At 43.5% G+C, this 26,000-nt stretch overlaps 1 protein-coding gene across 10 annotated transcripts in view; it reads right to left on the bottom strand.

Moving 5' to 3' along the window:
* YEATS2 (YEATS domain containing 2) overlaps positions 1-22,071 on the bottom strand; it is a 103,625-nt gene extending 81,554 nt beyond the window's left edge. For 5 of the 10 annotated variants that reach the window (XM_059687168.1, XM_059687172.1, XM_059687169.1 and 2 more), the window contains exon 1: positions 21,872-22,070. The gene's annotated coding sequence lies outside the window, so the exon portion shown is untranslated. Of the gene's footprint in view, positions 1-21,871 lie in introns of all 10 variants that reach the window. The other 5 variants (XM_059687177.1, XM_059687176.1, XM_059687175.1 and 2 more) reach the window with 2 other exon arrangements.
* Between the last annotated feature and the right edge of the window lie 3,929 nt (positions 22,072-26,000).

Raw genomic sequence — 26,000 nt, 5'->3', positions numbered from 1 at the left:
ATTAACCACCAACAAAGACGGTGGCTAATTTGCATACTGCAGGCAGGGCGGGTCAGCGCCATCCCGCCTGCCCCATCGCCATCCGGACCTACTATTTGTGACCTGGGGCGGCAGGCGTCCCATGTGTGACCCGACCCGGGGTGGCTGGGTGGGGCAGCAGCGATCCGCCTGCCCGCCTAGGCGTCCCGTGTGCAACCCAACCCGGGGTGGCCGGGCGGGGCAGCAGCGATCCACCGGCCCACCCGGGCGTCCCATGTTCGACCTGACCCAGGGCGGCTGGGCGGGCAGCAGCGATCAGCCGGCCCGCCTGGTTGTCCCGTGTGCGACCTGACCCAGGGCAGGACAGCGTGGCTCCTCTATCACCCCAGCTTCCTCATCACAGCTCCCTTGGGGGCCTAAGCCTTTAGTCGGACATCCCCCGAGGGCTCCCTGGCTGCCAGAAGGATGTCTGACTGCAAGCTTAGGCCTGATCCCCCGGGGAGTGGGCCTAAGTCGACAGGTGGACCCCCAAGGGGTCCTGGACTGAAAATGGGCGCAGGCCGGGCTGAGGGATCCCCCCACCCCAGTGCACAAATTTTTGTGCACCGGGCCTCTAGTGTTTAAATAAGTCAGGTCTGCTTCAGTCTAGCAAGAATACTAAAGTATACACATGCTACATTCAAGTATATGCTAGCTAAGGCTAGGCACGTATGCTGAAGCATGCTATCATCATGATGTAATAAATAAGTGAATGGAATGTGTAACAAACCATGGCAATATGAATTTTTGGATTCTTCTTGTCTGGTTTCAAGATTTATGAAAAGGAAATGTGAACAGTTGTTAGATATTTTCAGATTCAACTCTGAAACAAAATGTCCTACTAATCCTTTTTAGGTTTTAAATAAAATGAAATAAAAAAGAATACTGAAATGTTACTGTGAACTGTTAAAAAAATCTTACTGTTTATAATTTGTCTGTGAGAAAGGACTTTCTCCATACCATGGAGTCAAATACTAATACAAATACAGAAATATCTGTAATATTCATTCCTGTAATTTAAAATTTTCATCTCATTGAAACAGCCTCATTATAAACAGTAAATGTTGTCCAGTTGACCTTAAAAAATACACATTTTTCCCATGTATAATGTAAAAAAGCAAAACTAGCCTGTATCACACCTATTCAAATAACATAAACTAGTCTGGATTTTTAAAAAAGGTTGAAGACCAAAACCTTTTAATATTCTATATTTTGAAATAAACTCCAAGAGAAAAATAATTTTTAAAAAATTACATAATTAAAAACATAAAAATTAGGTAATACATAGTCACTAGATATTCTTAGTAAAATGTTTTAGTTCTCATGTCAGAGAAAACCTAGAATTTAGTCCTAGAACCCTGTCTTGCAGACATAGCTTACAAGGTGGCCAATTCTTAGGGGAAGGAGGTCCTTGAAAAATTTGCTATGTACTATGTGAGGTATCTTCTCAATATAAAATTCTATGATCGCCCGGTTGGTGTGGCTCAGTGGTTGAGCCAGGAGGTCAGGATTTGATTCCCAGTCAGGGTAAATGCCAGGGTTGCAGGCTCGATCCCCAGTAGGGGGCATACAGGAGGCAGCTAATCAATGATTCTTTTAAAAAAAATATATTTTATTGATTTTTTTAGAGAGGAAGGGAGAGAATAGAAAGTTAGAAACATCTATGAGAGAGAGAAACATCGATCAGCTGTCTCCTGCACACCCCCTGCTGGGATGTGCCAGCAACCAAGATACATGCCTGTGGGAAACTGTTTATTGCCTTCACTATCTGATAAGCATAGACAGAGAACCCCCCCAAGGCTGGGTGCCTTTGAAGCCCTAGCAAAGCTCAGAGCTAGGCACCACCTCTGTTTGTCCAGACAGTGGTAGCTGAAACTACTCCCCCATTTATTATTATGTAAATCCTTGCTGATGGGCTAGTCTGCTTGTTACTAGGGGGTCACCTGCCTAAGGGCTATGCTATGGGGGCATCCCAGATCAAAAAAAGCTTGGTGAAGCCTGAGCACGGGGAAGTCCTTCGGGACTTGCCGCCTGGTCCCCCAATATTGCAAAATTATCTCGGGTCTTTTTCTCTCATTTGTTGTGCGGCTCCTCTTTCAGATATCGAACCCTACTCCACGCAGAACATGGAGGGAGTCTTACTCGACACATGCCCTTGACAGGAATCGAACCTGGGACCCTTCAGTCTGCAGGCCGACGCTCTATCCACTGAGCCAAACTGGTTAGGGCTAATCAATGATTCTTTCGCATCATTGATGTTTCTATCCCTCTCCCTTCCTCTCTGAAATCAATAACAATTTATTTAAAATTCTATGATCTTTATGGCATTTGAATCTCATTAGAATCACTGGATTTTGTGCTCTCATTCAAGACAACTTTGCCCATCTGATTTAAAAAGGGGAATAGGGAGGAGCAGAACAATCATTTTCCATCTGCTTCCATATAGACAAATGTTTCTACGATGTTAATAATGGTTTCTATAATTCTTTGGCCCTGTTTCTATAGTCTTCACTTCCCTCAAAATATTTTCCCCTTTGTTAACATGACAACCAGTGTTTTTTTTATCAAATATTTGAATGAGAGAATCTGCAACCATTCTCCTCTATTAGCCAAAGAGACATTTAAAAAATATCTACAAAATCCAAAACAGAATGGGCAAACAAACTGTGGTATACCCAATGAACTCCTTATCCAAGCAACTACAGGAATGAATTTCAAAATCATTATGGTAAGTAAAAGAGCCAGACATAAAAGAGTGTATAAAATGATTCCACTTATATGAAATTCTGAAGCAAATTTATCTTTGGTGAATGAAATGAGAATAGTAGTGGGGTGCTGGTGGTGGAGACTGATTGGGAAGAGGAATAAGGATCATTCTGGGGTGATAGAAATATTTTATATCTTAATAATGGAGTGGGTTACATGGGTAATATGAAATCGTGAAAACTCATCCAACCATACACTTAAAATCTGTGTATTTCAACTGTTTGTGTATTTCACTATACCTCAGTTTAGGACTATAAAAATATATATCTGATCATGTCATCCCTGCTTGAAATCTTCAATTGCTTCGCCTAACACTTAGAATAAAATCACTCTCTTTCACATGACCTACAAGATCATACATGAATTGGGTCCAGCCTTCCTCTCCATTCTTCATCATTAACATTCAGACATACTGGTTTTCTTTCTGTTCCCCAAATACACCTCAATCTTTCCTTAGGGTTTTTGGACTTAAGGTTCCTTCTCTCTGGAATGCTCTTCCCCTAGGTTAGTTTTACCAGATCCCAACTCAAATGTCCACCTTATCAGAGAAAGCCTTCCCAGATCATACCTTCCAATACAGCTCTCCCTATCTTTCCCCTACACAGTTCCTGTAAGGTCTCAATAAACTACTTGATGAATAAATTAATGGCTAACTAAAATACATGATAAAATATAAATATCCACAGGGACTATCACTACTAGTTTACACTAGCTTTCATCATGCTTTCCACAATACTATACTTACAAATCTATTTGTTTATATTGCTACAACTTCAAAAGCACTATGGCTAACTTTAAAATAAAGAGACGTGCAAAAATGTCTGGCCAGTGGTTGAGCATCAACCCATGAACCAGGAGGTCACAATTCGATTACCGGTCAAGGTACATGTCTGGGTTGCAGGCTTGATCCCCAGTACGGGGTGTGCAAGAGGCAGCAGATCAATGATTCTCTCTCATCACTGATGCTTCTCCCTCTCTCTCCCCCTTCCTCTCTGAAATCAATACAAACATATTAAAACAAAAGAGATATGCAAAGTTATACACAGGCATGTGCAAACAAAAAGATAGCAGGCTTAGCAAGATTAATAACAGACAATAATTTAAGGCAAAGAAAACACTTAATAATGACTGCTACTATTAAAAGGCACAATCACAAAGATATATCATAACCTATACACCAAACAACATAGTGTCAAAATATACAAAATACAAAACAAAGCAGAAATATAAGGAGGATTTAAGAAAAGCACCATTATAATAGAATCTGAATACATCTCTCTCAGAAATTTAAAAGACCAAGATAACAACAGATAAATATACAGGTAACATAGATGTGATTAAGAAGCCAGATTTAACAGATACATACAACTATGAACGCAGCATGAAATAATCCATTTGAAATATTTATAAAACTTCATTAAAATTAAATCATATAACAGAATATGAAGAAAGCCTCAATAATTAGAAAATGTGAAAGTTATATTCTCTGATCCTAATAAAATTAAATTATGAAATTATTAACAAAAACTCACTATGATATGGAAAATATGATATTCTAAATAATTCATGACTCAAAGAGAAAATTAAAAGAACAGACTATTGAAAAGTTAACAATAATATATCTAAACCTATGGAGATGTGGTCTAAAGGTATCCTCAGAGGAAAATGACAGACATGTTTTTCATTTGTGACTACAGATTACAATTCCTTTCCAGCAGGGTATTAAAAGAATAGTACACCATAACTAGAAGGTATTACTGCAGCAATAAACAAAGTAGATCCAGAAGCAAGGTAATGTGTACTACACACATTTAATGTTGGACCTTTAAGAACACAATGCAACTGCTTGTTAGTAATCTAAATACATATGATCCATATCATGAATCATACAGGGGAAGGCAAAAGTAGGTTTACAGTTGTGATAAAAAGAATAAAAGCTTATTCTTTTATTTATTAATTATTGCATTATTTTCCATACGAACAACTATAACCCTTCTTTTGCTAACCCCTGAATTTTGCAAATTAAAAATAGCAGCAGGAAAAAAAAAAGCCGAAACCGTTTTGGCTCAGTGGATAGAGCGTCAGCCTGCGGACTGGGGGGTCCCAGGTTCGATTCCGGTCAAGGGTGTGTGCCTGGGTTGCGGGCGCATCCCGGGTGGGGGATGTGCAGGAGGCGGCTGATCGGTGTTTCTCTCTCATCGATGTTTCTGACTCTCTGTCTCTCTCCCTTCCTCTCTGTAAAAAATCAATAAAATATATTAAAAAAAAAAATAGCAGCAGGGCCTTGCTGGTGTGGCTCAGTGGTTGAGCATTGACCTATGAACCAGGTGGTTACGGTTCAATTCCTGGCCAGGGCATTTGCCTGGCTTGCAGGCTCGATCCCCGATCATGCAGGAGGCAACTGATCAGTGATTCTCTCTCATCACTGGTGTTTCTAGCTCTCTCTCCCTCTCCCTTCCTCTCTGAAATCAATAAAAATATATTTTTTAAAAAATAGCAGCAGCCCTAGCCAGTTTGGCTCAGTGCATAGAGCGTTGGCCTGCAGACCAAAGGGTCCCAGGTTCAATTCCAGTCAAGGACTGGTACCTTGGTTGCAGGCTCCTCCCTAGCCCGGACCCTGGTTGGGGCTCATGCAGGAGGCAACCAATCGATGTGTTTCTGTCTTCCCTCTCTCTTCTACTCTCCCTAAAAATGAACGGAAAAATATCCTCGGATGAGGATTAAAAAGAAAAAAAAAATAGCAGCAGATTTTATTCCAACACCATCTAAGCTTCCCAAAGACTGTTCAATGTGTATGCTAAGAATGTACATCCATTTTAATATCAGACTGAGAAAAATCATTAGGCATAAAGAAGTCCAATGAAAAGAATCAAAATGTATTTCAATGTCAATTGAATTTTTTCCTATTTGAAGATTACTCATAAAACTGTCATCTCTCATTGATATAGTTAACATATACAGCTAATTTCCCCCCAAAAATCATGCTTATTTTTCACACTACAAGCTATCTGAAGTAACCTATTATAGGAAAGATTCAGATTAAAGGAAATCTAAAAGAAAGAAGATTCTGTTCTGATTTTAATTACAGTTGGTACTGACAAAAACTCTATCCTAATTATCCTAAGCCAGGTCTTATACACAAAACTGTTTGAATACTCTCTCATTTGTTGATCAACACAATCAATCTTTCCTCAACTCATCTAGAATTGGGAAAAAATAGGTATTTTAAGTAAAAATAACCACAATTTTACACTGGGCCAGAATGGTGGGAAGCTGACAGAGGTTGATCATTAGCGTCAAACTGATGTGGGCCACTCAGCTGATGTAGGCCATTCCCAATACGGCATGTTAAGAGCTGAGCAAAATGAAAAAGCTATACAAGAGCTATACAAAAGCTATACAAAAAGTATTGTTTCGAGAGAAACCAAGATGGCGGCATAGGTTAACGCCGGAGATTGCTGCCTCGAACAACCACTTCAAAAAACAACTAAAAGACGGAACGGACATCGCCCAGAACCACAGGAAGGCTGGCTGAGTGGAAATTCTACAACTAGGAGGAAAGAGAATATCATACCCAGACTCAGAGGAGGCGCAGTGCTGAAGTGAAATACTAAGGTGTGGAGTGCACGCGGAGCGGGCTGGCAGCGGAGGGCGCGGTTGTTGTTTTCAATCGGGAGGGAGTTTCAGGCTCTGAGCTCCAGATCCGGGCGAGTCTCTAGGGACCCAGACTCAAACGGGAGAAGCGGGACTGTCTGGCTTCGGTCGGAACTCGAAGGCAGCTTTCTCTCCGAGGTTTGCAGCGGTTGCTGGGACTCTGAGAGGCAGAGCCCCTAGGGACGGAACTGAGAGCAGCCATAACTGCTCGCTCCGGCCCGCCCTGTAGATCCCCGGGGGACCCGCTCCGCCCAAGCCCTGCGCAGAGCCATTTGCCAGATAGCCTCAGGCAAACGCTAGATTAGCACCGCCCTAGAGATCCAGCACAGAAGCTCTCCCACTGCAGACACAGTGGACTCTCATAGCCAGTTAGCCTGGAGGTCAAATCACCCCCCGGTATGCCGACAACAATCAAGGCTTAACTACAACAAGACTGCGCACAAAGACCACTAGGGGGTGCACCAAGAGAGCATAAAAAATGCGGAGACAAAGAAACAGGACAAAACTGTCAATGGAGGATATTGAGTTCAGAACCACACTTTTAAGGTCTCTTAAGAACTGTCTAGAAGCTGCTGATAAATGTAGTGAAATCCTCAAGAAATCTAATGAGACCCTCGATGTTATGATAAAGAACCAACTAGAAATTAAGCATACACGGACTGAAATAACGAATACTATACAGACTCCCAACAGCAGACCAGAGGAGCGCAAGAATCAAGGCAAAGATTTGAAATGCGAAGAAGCAAAAAACACCCAACCAGAAAAGCAAAATGAAAAAAGAATCCGAAAATACGAAGATAGTGTAAGGAGCCTCTGGGACAGCTTCAAGCGTACCAACATCAGAATTATAGGGGTGCCAGAAGATGAGAGAGAGCAAGATATTGAAAACCTATTTGAAGAAATAATGACAGAAAACTTCCCCCACCTGGTGAAAGAAATAGACTTACAGGTCCAGGAAGCGCAGAGAACCCCAAACAAAAGGAATCCAAGGAGGACCACACCAAGACACATCATAATTAAAATGCCAAGAGCAAAAGACAAAGAGAGAGTCTTAAAAGCAGCAAGAGAAAGAAACTCAGTTACCTACAAGGGAATACCCATACGACTGTCAGCTGATTTCTCAACAGACACTTTGCAGGCCAGAAGGGAATGGCAAGAAATATTCAAAGTGATGAATACCAAGAACCTACAACCAAGATTACTTTATCCAGCAAAGCTATCATTCAGAACTGAAGGTCAGATAAAGAGCTTCACAGATAAGGAAAAGCTAAAGGAGTTCATCACCACCAAACCAGTATTATATGAAATGCTGAAAGGTATCCTTTAAGAAGAGGAAGAAGAAGAGAAAGGTAAAGATACAAATTATGAACAACAAATATGCATCTATCAACAAGTGAATCTAAGAATCAAGTGAATAAATAATCTGGTGATCATAATAGAATCAGGGACATAGAAAGGGAATGGACTGACTATTCTTGGGGGGGAAAGGGGTGTGGGAGATGCGGGAAGAGACTGGACAAAAATCATGCACCTATGGATGAGGACAGTGGGTGGGGAGTGAGGGCGCAGGGTGGGGCGGGAACTGGGAGGAGGGGAGTTATGGGGGGGGAAAAGAGGAACAAATGTAATAATCTGAACAATAAAGATTTAATTTAAAAAAAGGTTATTCTAGAAGGAGGAGGAGAAGGAGGAGGAGGAGAAAATGTAAAAAAATATGAACAATAACATGGCAAAAATATATAGCTATCAACAATTGAATCTAATAATCAAAACAAATGAATAAGGAATCTAATGAACAAAATAAACTGATGAATAAAATAGAACCAGAGGCATGTAAACTTGGAACAGACTGACAAAACTCAGAGGGAAGGGGGGGGCGGGAGGAGATTAACCAAAGAACATATATATTACCTATGCACACAAACAATAGTGTGGTGAAGACTAGGGCAGGAGAGAAACCAGGTGGAAGAGGATAGTGGGGACAAGAAGGAACATCTGTAACACTCCTAATAATAAAGATTTAAAAAAAAAAAAAAAGTAGAGAACCAAGATGGCGGCATAGGTTAACGCCGGAGTTTGCTGCTTTGAACAACTACTTCAAAAGTGAAACCAAAAAACGGAAGGGACATCACCCAGAACCACAGGAACGCTGGCTGAGTGGAAGTCCTACAACTAGGAGGAAAGAGAAACGCATACGGACACTCAGAGGAGGCGCAGTGCTGAAGTCAAATTCTGAGGTGCGAAGTGCGCGGAGCGGGCTGGCGGCGGAGGGCGCGGTTGTTGTTTTCAATCGGGAGGGAGTCGCAGACTCTGAGCACCAGATCCGGGCGAGTCTTTAGGGACCCAGACTCAAACGGGAGAAGCGGGACTGTCTGGCTTCGGTCAGAGCGAGTGCAGCTTTCTCTCCGAGCTTTGCAGCGGGTGCTGGGACTCAGAGAGGCAGAGCCCCTTGGGACAGGACTGAGAGCCGCCATAACTGCTCTCTCCGGCCCACCCTGTTGATCCTGTGCGACCCGCCCAGCCCAAGCCCTGCACAGAGGCATTTGCCGGATAGCCTCAGGCAAAGGCTAGATTAGCACCTCCCTAGAGGACAGAAGTTCTCTCACTGCTGACACAGCTGATTCTCATAGCCACTTGGCCTGGAGGTCAAACCCTCCCTGGAATTAGCTACAACAATCAAGATTTATCTATAAGACTGCGAACAAAGACCACTAGGGGGTGCACCAAGGAAGCATAACAAAATGCGGAGACAAAGAAACAGGACAAAATTGTCAATGGAAGAAATAGAGTTCAGAACCACACTTTTAAGGTCTCTCAAGAACTGTTTAGAAGCTGCCGATAAACTTAATGAGATCTACACGAAAACTAATAAGACCCTCGATCTTATATTGGGGAACCAACTAGAAATTAAGCACACACGGACTGAAATAACGAATATTATACAGACGCCCGACAGCAGACCAGAGGAGCGCAAGAATCAAGTCAATGATTTGAAATGCGAGGAAGCAAAAAACATCCAACCGGAAAAGCAAAATGAAAAAAGAATCCAAAAATGCGAGGATAGTGTAAGGAGCCTCTGGGACAGCTTCAAGCGTACCAACATCAGAATTATAGGGGTGCCAGAAGATGAGAGAGAGCAAGATATTGAAAACCTATTTGAAGAAATAATGACAGAAAACTTCCCCCACCTGGTGAAAGAAATGGACTTACAGGTCCAAGAAGCGCGGAGAACCCCAAACAAAAGGAATCCAAAGAGGACCACACCAAGACACATCATAATTAAAATGCCAAGAGCAAAAGATAAAGAGAGAATCTTAAAAACAGCAAGAGAAAGAAACTCAGTTACCTACAAGGGAATACCCATACGACTGTCAGCTGATTTCTCAACAGAAACTTTGCAGGCCAGAAGGGAGTGGCAAGAAATATTCAAAGTGATGAATACCAAGAACCTACAACCAAGATTACTTTATCCAGCAAAGCTATCATTCAGAATTGAAGGTCAGATAAAGAGCTTCACAGATAAGGAAAAGCTAAAGGAGTTCATCACCACCAAAGCAGGATTATATGAAATGCTGAAAGGTATCCTTTAAGAAGAGGAAGAGGAAGAAAAAGGTAAAGATACAAATTATGAACAACAAATATGCATCTATCAACAAGTGAATCTAAGAATCAAGTGAATAAATAATCTGATGAACAGAATGAACTGTTGATTATAATAGAATCAGGGACATAGAAAGGGAATGGACTGACTATTCTTGGGGGGGAAAGGGGTGTGGGATATGTGGGAAGAGACTGGACAAAAATCGTGCACCTATGGATGAGAACAGTGGGTGGGGAGTGAGGGCGGAGGGTGGGGCGGGAACTGGGAGGAGGGGAGTTATGGGGGGGAAAAAAAAAGGAACAAATGTAATAATCTGAACAATAAAGATTTAATTAAAAAAAAAAGTATTGTTTCATTATTTAGGTATTATCTATTTCCAGGTAAAAACACCTATTTTTCTATTATAAACAAAACGGCTTAAGACTAAAAGTTGCTCTATAAAAGGTCAGGCCCAGGATCCATTCAGGCCAGTACTCTGTTTCTAATAATCTAACAAAGTAATAGTATGAAAAAGAGTTTAGAATGAAACAGCTGCCCTGACGGATTTGGCTCAGTGGATAGAGCGTCGGCCTGGGGACTGAAAGGTCCCAGGTTCGATTCCGGTCAAGGGCATGTATCTTGGTTGCGGGCACATCCCAGTAGGAGGCGTGCAGGAGGCAGCTGATCGATGTTTCTCTCTCGTCGATGTTTCTAACTCTCTAGCCCTCTCCCTTCCTCTCTGTAAAAAATCAATTATAAAAAAAAAATACATATATAGAATGAAACAGCTATTCTAAATTATCCATGTCCTCCTTCTATTCATCAGTGGAAAGTTTGCCTTAGGTAATTTTTTTTTGTTTTTTAAATCCACACCCGAAGGTATTTTGTCAATTGATATTTAGAGAGAGTGGAAGGGAAAGGAAGAGACAGAGAGAAACACCAATGTGAGAAAGACACATCGATTGGTTGCCTCCAGCAGGCCCCCAACCAGGGCCGGGTGCCTACAGCCAAGGTGTGTGTCCTTGACCGGAATCGAACCCAGGACCCTTAAGTCTGCAGGCCAACACTCTATCCACTGAGCCAAACCGGCTAGGGAGGTAAATATTACTCTTCCTTTACCCTATCACTTCAACATAATTTTTCTAGAAGAGTGAACAATGGATATATAAGAGTTTGAGATATTTCAGGTAAATTCTTCTATACATACATACACATATATTTAATTGATTGCAGAGCGGAAGGGAGAGGGAGAGACAGAAACCACAATGATGAGAGAGAGAATCACAGATCGGCTGCCTCCTGCTTGCCACACACCAGGGACCGAGCCCGCAACCATATCTTGTGCCCTGACCAGGAATCAAGCCGTGATCTTCTGGTTCACAGTTCAATGCTCAACCACTGAGCCATGTCGGCTAGGCTCAAGTAAATTCTTAAGTTTACAAAAGGGGGGCCATATAATCTTCCAGTGACTTGAAGCCCTTTTCAGGTACAGATCATTGGAATCCTATAAAATGATAGTTCTGACTCATATGACAATCCTGTTGTATCATTTGTGAAGCCATAAAAGTTTTCTTTCCAAGAGAAGCAAAAAGGAAACAAAACTCGTCTACATATCTATGTTGTAGAGAAAAGAACAGGACTAGATCAAGATTGTGCCAAACTCTTGGACACAGTCATTGGGACTATATAAACTGAGCCAAATCTTGCACACTTCACTAAATAGGGACTTTTCGCTGGAGCTTTCAAATGGACAATAAATCCTATGGGGACAGTGTTATGCCTTTCTATCTGGAGCTATGATTCTTTCTATAAAGGAAACAGCACCTTAAAGCCTAAAACATTTTTTGATATCTTAGGAAATTAGTTTTTCTTTAGATCAATACCGCCTAATCTGAAAAATCTACTCATCAATAAAAATCTACCTATTAATGAAAAATTTCTGGAATTAGATATAGTGATGTTTGCACAACTTTGTGAATACACTTAAAAAAAAAAAAAAAAAAACTGCCCTAGCTGGTTTGGCTCAGTGGATGAAGCGTCGGCCTGCGGACTGAGGGGTCCCAGGTTGGATTCTGGTCAAGGGCACATGCCCAGGGTGCAGGCTTGATCCCCAGTGGGGGACATGTGGGAGGCAGTCAATCAATGATTCCCTGTCATCACTGATGTTTCTCTCTCTCTCCCCCTCTCCCTTCCGCTCTGAAATCATTAGAAATATATTTAAAACAAAACAAAACAAACAAAAAAACTAAATGTTACACTTTACCAGAGTGAACTTTATGGCATATGAATTAGATCTCAACAAAGCGATTATAAAAAGTAACAATAATAAACCCAATACACATTAATCTTAAACAGAAATCTATTTACAGATTTTCCTACCCCCGGTATGTGTGTGCACACTATTTATGCACTAGCAGGGCTATCAGCTGGGGAATCAACATTCATTAGGAAGACCAGTTGAGGGGGAAGTACAGACTTTTAATACTTTTAAATTTAATTTTATCATGAAATATTTCAGCTATTCAAAAAAGTAAAAATGTTCAGTGAGGGGCATACAGTAAATTAAAAAATATTAGTAATTTACTATTTTGTAAGCTGGGTGGGAGCTAAGTAGTCATTTACTGCTTTACCACTATTCTTTAAAACATACTTCCTTATCTATGTGCTCTTTAGTATATATGATGTATATCACCATTTTTTGAAACAAAACTTTAAAAGTTTAAAAAGTAAAGAAATTATGTATGTTCATACCATGGAATAAGTCAGTTCTTCTATAATGTGACAGACACACTTTTAAAATGTACCATGCTGTGTAAAATTGTACAAAAATCACTAGGCTTATGGGAAAAATGAGGTTTCAAAGTATGACACTCAAAATTTTTACCAATCACATAAAAAAGGGAGTCTAATTGTAATGGTAGCCATTTTGCGTGTGCTAAATGGTGAAGAAATCCTATATAATAAAAGGCTAATACGCAAATTGTCCCCTCAGGAGTTCAACCAACCGGGAATTTGATCACCCGCTATGACATCGCTGACCACCAGGGGGCAGCGTGGAATGAAAAAAAGGCAGGCTCTAATCGACCCTGATTGCTGGCCAGGCCTAGGGACCCTACCCATGCACGAATTTCGTACACCAGGCCTCTAGTACATAAATAAACATGGCACTTAACCTTGAAAAAGACTTCAAGTTTGCTGTAGTAGTTAGTGGGCACTGAAAGTTTGCAGCTTATGAGTTACTGTCAAGTGGCAGGAGGGTAATGTGAAATCAACAGAAATCTGTAACGCCAGATGTGGATGGGTATGACTCATTACACAGCAGTAAACAGATTGCTGGAAGGTATTTGAAGTGCATGCCTGTGTGTGGCTTGTGTATTCCTTCCGTGGCTCAGTTAGGCAGGGTAGTTTCCTACATTTGCCTAGCATTTCTTACAGACAAACTTCACATTATACTCAAACCATTCCCTATTATCACAATTACACTAGCAAAACTGATGGTAGTACTGTAAGACTGTAATGAAGCTATTTAAATACCTCTAAAATAAATTGTTAAGTGAAAAAAACCAAGGTGCAGAACAGTGTCTATACTTTGATTGCTTCTGTTATAAGCCAGAAGAAAAAGAGACAAAGAGATGCTGGTATATGTTTGTGTTTTTCTAGATCAAAACAATTAACAATCATTGTCTCTGGGTAGTGGTTTTGCTTTTTATTTCATTCCTGACTACAATGTTTAAATTTTCTAATCATGTACATGAGTTATTTGGGGGGTGGAAAATGCCAAAAGGAACAATCTGAGAGGTTGATTATAGGTATCTTTATGTCTCTTTCTGTTTTCTTCTTACTTCTCTGTATGTTAAAAAGAACACAATTAAGAGTGTGGAACAATAAAAAAATGGGACAATCACTTTGGAAAACAGTTTGGCAGTTTCCTAAACAGTTAAACATACTCTGCCATATGACTCAGCTATTCCGCTCCTAAGTATTTACCCAAGAGAAATAAAAGCATATGACCATACAAAAACTTGTCTTTATTTGTGCTAGTCAGAAACTAGACACAACCTAAATGTCCATTAACAGGTGAATGGATAAACAAATTGTGATATATCCACACAATAGACTATTATCTTAAATAATGAAAGGCTAATATGCAAATCGACCGAATGGCAGAACAACCGGTCGCTATGACGCACACTGACCACCAAGGGGGCAGATGCTCAATGCAGGAGCCGGGCTTATGGCTGGTGAGCGCAGCGGTGGTGGCAGGAGCCTCTCCTACCTCCGTGGCAGCGCTAAGGATGTCTGGGGAGCGGGCCTAAGCCTTTAGTCAGACATTCCCTGAGGGCTGAGGGACCGCCCCCACAGTTCACAATTCTCGTGCACTGGGCCTCTAGTAAATAAAAAGGAATGAACTGATAAATGCAACATGAATGATACCGAGTCAAAGAAGCCAGCCTAAAAAAAAGTATATTCCACAATGATCCCATTTATATGAAATGCAAACTGGTCTATAGTGACAGAAAGCTGATCAGTGGCTTCCAGGGTAAGGGGCAACGACAGGGAGGGGGGAGAGAAGGATACCAAGGGGTATAAGAAAAATTTGGGGGATAATGCATATGATCACTATCTTGATTATGGGAATGGTTTCACAGGTGTATAAGGATGTCCAAACTTATCAAATTGTACATCTCATATATGTGCAGTTTGTGATATGCAAATTGTACCTCAATAAGGCTGGTTAGCCCTGGTGGGTGTGTCTCAGTGGTTAGAATGTTGGCACCTGTACCAAAGGGTCACGGGTTTGATTCCTGGCCCTGGTCAGAGCACATGCGGGAGGCAACCAATTGATACCTCTCTATATATATCTCCCTCTTTCTCTCATACAATGAAATATTATTAAGCAGATACAAAAAGTCACATGTTATATGGCTCTATTTATATGAAATGTCCACAAACAGGGAAATCAATAGACACAGAAAACGGTTGCCAGGGGGAACTGGGATTGACTGCTAATAGATACGAGATTTCTTTCTAGGGAGATGGAAAACTTACAGAATTAGATTGTAATGATTGCACAACCTTGTGAATATACTTTGTGCACTTAAAAATTATGAATTTAATGAACAACATAAACTGATGAACAAAAACAGACCATCAAACCTCAGAGGGAAGGCAGGGGAGGGTGGGGGTAAGGGGGAGAGATCAACCAAAGGACTTGTATGCATGCATATAAGCCTAGCCAATGGACACAGACATCAGGGGGGTGAGGGCATGAGTGGGGGAGGAAGAGGGGGGACAATGGGAGCATAAGGACACATATGTTAATACCTTAATCAATAAAGAAAAATACAAAACAAAAATGGTGAATTTTACATCATGTGATTTATACATCAATAAAAGAGTATAATACAATCTCAAATAAACTATTTTTTCTAAAACAAAATGGGTAAAAATTGCCGATGTATGTAAAACCCTAGCTCACTCTTCAGATAAGCAGAATAAACAATCCTTGTCTAGGAGAATGAGTTCTACCTCTCCTTGTCTGCAGTCATCAAAGTTCACATGCCTGAACATCTCACAATTACCTTCTAATGCAGCGGTTCTCAACCTGGGGGTCGAACGACCCTTTCACAGGGGTTGCCTAAGACCATCGAAAAACACATATATAATTACATATTGTTTTTGTGATTAATCACTATGCTTTATGTTCAGTTTGTAACAATGAAAATACATCCTGCATATCAAATATTTACATTACGATTCATAACAGTAGCAAAATTACAGTTATGAAGTAGCAACGAAAATAATTTTATGGTTGTGGGTCACCACAACATGAAGAACTGTATTAAAGGGTCGCGGCATTAGGAAGGTTGAGAACCACTGTTCTAATGGGTCATATTTCACCTCTGCCTTCTCTCCACTTACTAAAATGCTACTTCATCCTTCAAGAATCAAATTAAATTTCAAATCATCCATGAAGTGTACTCCAGCCTTTGAAAACTTTTTTTTTCTAACACCCACAGAACCGCTGATATAGAAACAATCTGCTTCTTAAGTCTTGTTTTCTATGAGGGAAAAGTACACCAACGTTCACTCTTCATTTGGTAGCAGTATACAAAACAGAATGAAGGGACCAGGATTAAAGGAAGGGAGGGAGATGGGAGGGCAATTTAAGGAGGTGGCAATGACGATTCAAATAAAAATCTGTGGTCAAATGAGAAGAGAGGAGGATCAGGTATTCCTGAGAATCTATCCTAAGGAAATACTCTCAAGGAAGGGTGATGTACATCATTCGTGGGCTGCTTAAATGTTAGTTCTCCTCTTTCTATGTATTTGATAATAAACTGGAAATAGTCCATAGCAAATTATAGTGCATCCACTAAATGAATATGAAAATATTTTATTATGATCTTAATATGTAGAAAACCCTAAAAATCACATACACAAAAACTGTTAGAATGAATTCAGCAAAGTAGCAGAATACAAAGTCAACACACAAATATCAGTTGCATTTCACCCTGGCTGGGTAGCTCAGTTGGTTAGGGCGTCATCCCAACAAGTCAAGATTTGATCCCTGTTCAGGGTACATACATGAATCAACCAATGCCCTAGCCAGTTTGGCTCAGTGGATAGAATGCCAGATCATGGACTGAAGAGTCCTGGGTTCAATTCTGGTCAAGGGCACGTACCATGGTTGCAGGTTCTATCCCCTGACCTGGTTGGGGCGTGTGTGGGAGGCAACCAATACACACACATCAATGTTTCTCTCTCTCCGTCTTTCCCTCTGTCTTCCACTGTCTCAAAAAAAAAAAAAAAAAATCAATGGGAAAATATCCTTGGGTGAGGATTAACAAAAAAAATAAGTAAAAGGAGGAGTTATTTGTTTAAAAAAGAATCAACCAATGAACACAGAAATAAGTGGAACAACAAACTGATATTTCCTTCTCTCTCTAATAAAAAAAAAAATCAGTTGCATTTCTATACATGAAAAATGAACTGAGCCTGGATGACATGGCTCAGTGGTTGAGCTTCGACCTATGAACTTGAAGGTCGCTGGTTCAATTCCATGTCCGGGTTATGGGCTTGATCCCAGTATGGGGCTGCAAGAGGCAGTCGATCAATGAGTCTCTCTCATCATCGATATCACTAGCTCTCTCTCCTCCCTTCCTCTCTGAAATGAATAAAAAAATATTTTTAAAAAATGAACTATGGCCCTAGCCAGTTTGGCTCAATGGATAGAGCATGGGCCTGTGGACTGAAGGGTCCCAGGTTCAATTCCAGTCCAGGGCACATGCCTGCACTGCTAACTCAATCCCCAGTAGGAGGTGTTCAAGAGGCAGCCAATCAATAATTCGCTCTTATCGTTGAGGTTTCTGTCTCTCCCTCTCCCTTCCTCTCTGAAATAATATATATAAAATGAACTATGGGTCCTCACGTCCCCTCGTCCTCACATCCCTCACATCCCCACGTCCCCTTATACCCTTGTCCCCACGTCCTCACGTCCACCCATGCTGACCTCCCACTGCTGGTCATGCCTGGGGAACCACGTAACCTCACAGTCTCTTTAAAAAAGAAAAAAAAGCCCTAACCAGTTTGGCTCAGTGCATAGCGCGTCGGCCTGGGGACTGAAGGGTTCTAGGTTCGATTCGGGTCAAGGGCATGTACCTTGGTTGCGGGCACATCCCCAGTAGGAGGCGTGCAGGAGGCAGCTGATCGATGTTTCTCTCTCATCGATGTTTCTAACTCTCTATCCCTCTCCCTTCCTCTCTGTAAAAAATCAATAAAATATATTTTTAAAAAAATGAACTATGAAAAGGAAACCATAAAAACAATTTCATTTACAATAGTATCAGAAATAATACTGAGGGATTACCTTAACCAAGGAGGTGAAACAACTGTACAATGAAAAGGACAAAATATTGGTGAAAGAAATTAAAGACATAAATAGACACATCCCTTGTTCATAGATTAGAAGACTTAATATTGTTAAAATGTCAATACTAGCCCTAGCCAGTTTGGCTCAGTGGATAGAGCTTCGGCCTGCAAACTGAAGGGTTCCGGTTCGATTCCAGTCAAGGGCACATGTCTGGGTTGCAGGCTCCATCCCAGTAGGGGGCGTGCAGGAGGCAGCCAATCCATGATTCTCTCTCATCATTGATGTTTCTCTCTCTCTCTCCCTCTCCCTCTCCCTTCCTCTCTGAAAAAAATAAAAAATATATATACAGACAGTCCTCGGGTTACATCGGATTCAATGTACGTCATTTCGTAGTTACATCGCTATCTCCCACTTATTTATAAAAAAAAAAGTTCTGTCATTTCAACATATGTACATATGTGCTTTATGTTTTTTATTATTTATTTACCACAAGTAAAGGTCAGGAATTGTTATCTTTTAAATTTTTCTTATTGTTTCACTTCATTACTGCTGTGTATGTGAGTGATGTAGGTGGGTTCCGACTTACGGCGAAAATCACGTTAAGTCACGCCGTAGGAACGATCTCCGACGTAACCCGAGGACCTACTGTAATTTTAAAATAAAAAATAAATGTCAATACTACCCAAAGCCATTTACAGATTCAATGCGATCCCTATCAAAATCCCAACGATGCTTTTTGCAGAAGCAGAGAAACCTATCCTAAAATTCACATGGAATTTTAAGGCACCAAAATATCCAAACAATCATAAAAAAGAACAAAACTGGAGGACTTGCACTTCCTGATGTTAAAACTTACTACAAAGCTACAGTAACCAAGAGTAAGACATATGGGCCTTGGCCAGTTGGCTAAGTGGATAGAGCCTTGGCCTGCGGACTGAAGGGTCCCCAAAGGTATATACCTCAGTTATAGGCTTGATCCCAATCCCAGACCCCAGGTGGTCAGGGTGTCTCTCTCACATTGATGTTTCTCTCTGTATCTTGCCCTCCTTTCTACTCTCTCTAAGAAACAATGGAAAAAAGTATCCTGGGGTAAGGATTAACAACAATAACAAAAAGAGTGTGGTAGTGGCATAAAGACAAATATAGAGACCAATGGAATAGACTAGAGACCAGAAATAAGCCGTTTTTTGAAAAATTAAATTTATTGGGGTGACATTGGTCAACATGATTATACAGGTTCCAGGTGTGGGTTTTCTGTTACAAGATCTGTATACTGTACCATGTGCCCACCATCCAAAGTCAAGACCCCCTTCTCCCCAAAAAGCCTTTGAATATATGGTCAAATGACTTATGCCAAGGCCATTCAATGGGGGAAAGAGCTGTCCTTTCAACAAATGGTGCTGACGGCCGAGTAGCTCAGTTGGTTAGAGCATCTTCCTGATACACCAAGGTTGCGGGTTTGATCCTCAGCCAGGACACATACAAGAATCAACCAATGAATGATGCATAACTAAGTCGAGTAACAAATTGACGTTTCTCTGCTTCTCTGTCTGTCTCTCTCTCTCATTGTCTCTCTCTCTTTCTCTCTCTGACAATCAATTAAGCCCTGGCCAGTGTGGCTTAGTTGGCTGAGTGTCATTCTGTGTACTGAAAGGTCCCCAGTTCAATTCCCAGTCAGGGCACATACCCAGGTTGCAGGTTCGAACCATGGTCAGGGTGTGTGTGGAGGCAACCAGTAGATGTTTCTGTCTTATCAATGTTTCTCACTCAAGTCAATAAAAACACATTCAAATATAAAATTTAATTTAAAATCAATTACAAAAATTTTTTTAAGAATGAAATCAGACCCTTATCTAACGCCATAGATAAAAATTAACTTTGCAAGGACCTAAGACTTTAATGTAAGACATAAAACTCTTAGAGGAAAACGTAAGACAAAAGTGACACCCTGGTTTGGGTCAGTAGATAGAGTGTCGGCCTGCGGACTGAAGGGTCCTGGGTTCGATTCCAGTCAAGGGCATGTACCCAGTGGGGAGTGTGCAGGAGGCAGCTGATCGATGTTTCTCCCTCATCAATGTTTCTAACTCTCTATCCCTCTCCCTTCCTCTCTGTAAAAAATCAATAAAATATATTTAAAAAAAGAAAAGAAAAACGTTAATGTTTTTAATTTATTTTAGAGAGAGAGAAACATCAATCAGTAACCCCCACATCAAAGCCCCCCTCCACTACTCCCAGAGATCACCCAAAACCCAGGCATGTGCCCCCATTGGGAATTGAACCAGCAACCCTTCGGTACTCAACCAACTGAGCCACACAGGCCAGGGCTCCAAGATATCTTTTTAATCTTTCTACCCTTCTCTATTTCCACTGTCATGGACCTAGTTCAAGGTACTGCAAACAGCATCCTAACTCAAGTGGTCGGCAAACCGCGGCTCGCAAGCCACATGCGGCTCTTTGGCCCCTTGAGCGAGGCTCTTCCACAAAATACCACGTGCAGGCGTGCACGTACAGCGCGACTGAAACTTCGTGGCCCATGTGCAGAAGTCGGTTTTCGGAAAGGAGATAGATGAAACAAGACGAGTGTGGATGGGAGAGTTGGAAGGGGTTGACCTCAGCGAACGTACCTCAATCAGATTGAGGATGTTTTTAGCAAAGGCCAGCTTAGGAGTACCCTAATTAAGTTAATAACAATGTACCTACCTATATAGTTTAAGTTTAAAAAATTTGGCTCTCAAAAGAAATTTCAATCGTTGTACTGTTGATATTTGGCTCTGTTGACTGAGTTTGCCGACCACTGTCCTAACTGGTCTCCACACAGCAGCCGAATTGTGATCCTACTTAAAACCTTCAAAAGAGTCCCATAAAAACTGAATTCCTAATCAGGGCATCATTTGCTCCTATCTTTGAAAAGAAAATACACAGCCAAAAATTACACACGCGATGATAATCTCTGTAGACCGGGAAACTATGGGTACTTTCTCTCGCTTTGCTTGTATTCTTAAAATTTTCTGTGATGAATACTTGCTACTTGCTTATTAAGAAAGAGGAAATTGGGGGGATAAGGACACATATGTAATACCTTAATCAATAAGGAAAAAAAACATGTAAAAAAAAGAGGAAATTATGTTCCTGAGTACTACTACTTACATCGCATTTTGCATGATAACTAGAAAACGGAATGGAAAATTGTAGGTAATCTCGGTTATAAGCGTAGATGAAAATAGTAGCAAACATCGATCAAACTTCTAAGATTTATTGGTGATACTTTACTCCTCTGCTTTCTATTTTTTAACAGAATTACATTCATAACAGGGGAAACATGTGATGATATCAACTTCATTGTCTTCTGCAATCTGGCCACAGCCCACCGCAGCAGCCCTCCTTCCAAGCACTCCCTCTCCCGAGCCCCCTGCGGCCCGCGCGGCCCCGCACCCCCTCCGCCGGAACCGGGGCGCATTCCTGGAATGCCCCAGCCTTTCCAAACCCCACGCATCCTTCGCGGAGGGGGGCGGGGGGAGAGGCGACAGGTTGGAGGGAGACTCCAGGACTCCCGCTGGGAAAGCCACAATTTGCTAACGCTGGGGCCAAACCGGGTCTCCAACCACCACAGGCCTCCGAGCTCACCCTCCCGAGAGCTCCGGCTCCGGGGGCTCCCGGGGCCCCCATCCCCTCGGCGAGCGCTGGGCCCCTGGGAAAGGAACCTCCCCCACACAGACCCAAATTCCGGGTTCCCGCTCGGGGACTCCCCGGACACACACACACACACACACACACACACACACACACACACACTCCCTGGATCCAGGCTCCTCCTCCAGGTCCTCTCCTTTCCACGCTCACCCGCGGCCTCCCCCCCTCGGCACCGGGGGCGGCGGGGTGGGGGAGGGGCGCGCACGTGCCCGCGCCGCCCCCGCCCAGACAAGGCCCCGAGAGCGGAGCGCGCTCCCCGCCGGTCCCATCCTGCTCCCGCCAACACTCACCCTTTCCCTGGTCTCCGGCGGAACGCAGGCCAAGCGGGAAGCCACGGGACCGCACGGGGAAGGTGAGGGAGCAGGCGGAACCCCGCACAGACCCCCGCGCCACGAAGCCCCGGCGACCCCGGAGCCCGCGGAAGCACAAGGCTTGGTGGAGCCCGCCCGGTAAGCTCGGCCCGCACGTCACCAGCAGGGGCGGGGCGCGCGCGGAGGCGGCAGCGGCGCCGCGCGCGGCCTGGAGGCGGGGCTCGCTGGAATGGGGGCGGGGTCTGGGGGCGGGGCTCGCTGGAATGGGGCGGGGCCTGGAGGGGGCGGGGCTGGCCCGGACTCAGACCCAGGCCCGCGCTGCCACTTTTCCTGGAAGTAGGGGCTTTAGTAAAGGCAGACTTACCATCAGTTATCGTTTCCCTTTCTAGAAGGAAATGGAAGGTTCCAGCTCCAAGTTGGACAGAATATTCATTCTGCCAGCATTTATGAAGTTTACCTAGTGCAGTGTTGACAACAGTGGCTGTGGTCTTTGTGTGTCCTCTTGTACCAAGCTTTGTGCTAGGAATACAAATCACTGTAGTTATTACCAGCCTACTTTACAGATGCAGAAACGGAGGCTTGGAAAGTCTAGGTGGCACAACTAGCTAGTGACAATCCAGCAAATCCAGGTTTCCTCTTAAATATCTCTTGAGCCGACCCTACCCTTCTCTTGCCCTGTACCACCCTGCCCAAACCCCTTCATCTCTCTGCTCAAGGCTCCTCTAGCCTCACAACTGGTCTCCAGGGATCTGTTTCTGTCCTGTCCCCCTTTCATCTGTTCTCATTATGTAAAGACTAGAGGCCTGCTGCACGAATTCATGCATGGGTGGGGTCCTGCCAGCCTGCCCGGGGGCAGATCGAGTGGCTGGCAGGGGAGGGAGGAGGCACTGCAGGTGGTTGGCCAGCTGCCCCACCCCCTGGTCCAACTCCTGGTCTAGGGGACAATTTGCATATTAGGCTTTTATTATATAGGATTTACCACTGGAGATGGGTGGTAGGCTTAGAGAGGGTTCACTTTGCAATTGATTTATATTTTACATATGTTGTCAACTTTTTGGATGTATTTAATCCTCCTATATAATAAAGAGGTAATATGCAAATTGACCATCACTCCAACACACAAGATGGCCGCCCCCATGTGGTCAAAGATGACTGGCAGGGAGGACAGTTGGGGGCGACCAGCCAGCAGGGGAGGGCAGTTAGGGGCAATCAGGCCAGCAGGGGAGGGCAGTTGGGGGGGACCAGGCCAGCAGGGGAAAGCAGTTAGGGGCAACCAGGCCTGCAGGGAGGGCAATTGGAGGGGACCCAGGCCTGCAGGGGAGGGCAGTTGGGGGCAATCAGGCCAGCAGGGGAGGGCAGTTGGGGGGGACCAGGCTGGCAGGGGAGGGCAGTTGGGGGCGATCAGGCCAGCAGGGGAGGGCAGTTGGGGGCAACCAGGCCTTCAGGGGAGGGCAGTTAGGGGCGACCAGGCCAGCAGGGGAGGGCAATTGGAGGGGATCCAGGCCTGCAGGGGAGGGCAGTTGGAGGCAACCAGGCCAGCAGGGGAGGGCAGTTGGGGGCAATCGGGCCTGCAGGGGAGCAGTTAGGCATTGATCAGCCTGACAGGGGAGTGGTTAGGGGGTGGTCAGGCTGGCAGGCAGAAGCGTTTAGGGGCAATCAGGCAGGCAGGCGAGCAGTTGGGAGCCAGCAGTCCTGGGTTGGAGAGGGTGCAGGCTGAGCTGAGGGACACCCTCCCCCCCCCCCCTGCACGAATTTCGTGCACCGGGCTCTAGGGTTTAATAAACATGTCTTAACAAATTTACTTTGATCTCCAATAGCAAGCCCGGTGCATAGTATGAACTCAAAAAGTAGTTGATGAGTGAACGAATAAGAGGGCCAGTAATTGACTGGGGTTTAGGTCAACAAGCTCAGCAGCTGATGCCAGCAGGGCCATGGTGACCAGGAGTGACTAGGGAGCAGAGGCCAGTGAGGACCCAGGCTACAGCTTCCAGCTCCTGTCACTTTCTTGAAGCTTCCCTGTGATCCCACAAGCCATAGTGGGAAGTCAAGAGGGGGAGGGGAACGTTCTGGCAGGACTGCATCTTTGAATTGACTAAATATTTACCCCAAATGAGACTGTTTAAGACCAGATAACTTTAATAGGCAAGTTTAAGTTGAGCCCAGTCCCCAGTAGGAATTAGAGCCCATGAGAAAGCTTGCGTATTTAAAGAGAAATAACATAGCTACAGATCTTTATACATGTGCATGCAATGTGTCCATTTCAATAACAGATAAGCTCTACTAAGGAAAAGGACAGGGTGCTGCAAAGTGGAAGTAGAAAAGTCCTCCCTGAAAAAAATATGAAATGAAACCTGAAGCAGTAGGAGCTGTGGGTCATGATAAAGCCTAAGACAAAGTAAGAGAAGTCCAGGGTGTTAGGTCTGATCAAATCATTGAATCGACACCCCCTCCCCTGGGAACTGACCTTTAGACCAATTCACAGGAACATTCCCTTTCCTTTAGACCTCATTCCACTTGCTAGACCACATTCCACTTGGCTAAATGCTAAATGCTAAAACCATTACCCTTCCCCTCTGGACCTTCCCAGGATTCGGACCCACCTAGAGAATTCTCCACCCAGAAAAACCCCACCTAGAGTCCCTTAAAATCTCTGACTCCCGTCCCTGGGTGCTGGTGCCGTTTTGGGGTTCAGCCCATCTGGCTTTCCAGATGACCTAATACATTTATAATTCCTTATCACTTTTGGTTTCCTGTGTTCCTCCTTTGACAACCCTAACACAAGGTAACCTAAGCAAGAGCAAAATGGCTGGGATGGGGCTGAGTTAGAGGCAAGATCACACAGGAAGTGGCATTAAGATTTTGATCTTTATTGTAAGAAAACAGGAAGTCATCAAGAGTGTTAAGTGTTAAATAGATCACTCCCTGCCAGATAGCTCAGTTGGTTGGAGCATCCTCCTGCTACCTCAGGGCACATACAAGAATCAACCAATTGCCCTAACTGGTTTGGCTCAATGGATAGAGCATTGGCTTACAGACTGCAAGGTCCCAGGTTCGATTCTGGTCAAGGGCATGTACCTTGGTTGTGGGCACATACCCAGTAGGGGGTGTGCAGGAAGCAGCTGATCGATGTTTCTTTCTCATCGATGTTTCTAACTCTATCCCTCTCTCTTTCTCTCTGTAAAAAATCAAAATATATTAAAAAAAGATTTTAATTAAAAAAAAAGAATCAACCAATGAATGCATAAATAAGTAGAACAACAAATCAATGTTTCTCTCCCTTCCTCTCTCTCTCTTTAAAATCAATTAAAAGAAAGAAAAAGGCATTCAGACAGTTGGAAAGCAATTTCAATTGCCCAGGTGAAATAGGAGAATGGCTCCCACTGGACAGTGGAGATGGAGGGAAGTGGATAGATTCAGCAACTGGGGATAAAATACAGAGAGACTTGGTAATGAACTGGGAGGAAGTCCCTGCTCAGTCAAATGGCACATGAGAAATAGCCACCCTATCCTTCAAGCAGAAAGACCTGTGCTGGGGCACACAGCTGGGCAAGTGGCTGGAGGTTGGATTTCAGGCCCCTCCTTAGCCAGGCCTCCTCAGGCATTATTCACAGTACAGTCACTGGAGGTGGAGGAGGTGGGGAGTGGAATAGGGTGGGGGGTGGGTTGGGGTAAGAGTGGGGACAGGGGGTGGTTGGGGGAGGTTCCAGGAGTGTTGACACTGACCTAGGAAAAGGAGCCAGTAGTTTGGGGGAGCCTCACACTGGCGATTGCTGGCAAATAGCTTCTTGCATCAGAGAAACGGGAAGGAAAGCCTGAGAAGGGTGGTGGATGCAAAGCTTGGCCTGAGTGGGAAGGGGAAGCTGGCTCAGACGGAAAACTGTTGCTCAACTGACCAGAGATTTCCAGGCCCCAGGTTAGGAAGACCAACCATTCTTCCTAAGATTAGCAGGAACCTGACTCCTGGAGCCCTTAAGGTAATGAGGTTCCCCTACCAGGATGCCGATACTAATTAGACCTGTAAAATGAGAGTCTCACTTATTTACAGCCTCAAGCAAACTTAAATTAGTGCCTGGGAATTACATTTGGATAGTTAAAAATAAATGATTGT

The sequence above is a fragment of the Myotis daubentonii genome, chromosome 3 (genome assembly GCF_963259705.1).
Source record: "Myotis daubentonii chromosome 3, mMyoDau2.1, whole genome shotgun sequence".
In the NCBI taxonomy this organism is placed as follows: domain Eukaryota; kingdom Metazoa; phylum Chordata; class Mammalia; order Chiroptera; family Vespertilionidae; genus Myotis; species Myotis daubentonii.
This window is presented reverse-complemented; position numbering and strand designations above follow the sequence as displayed.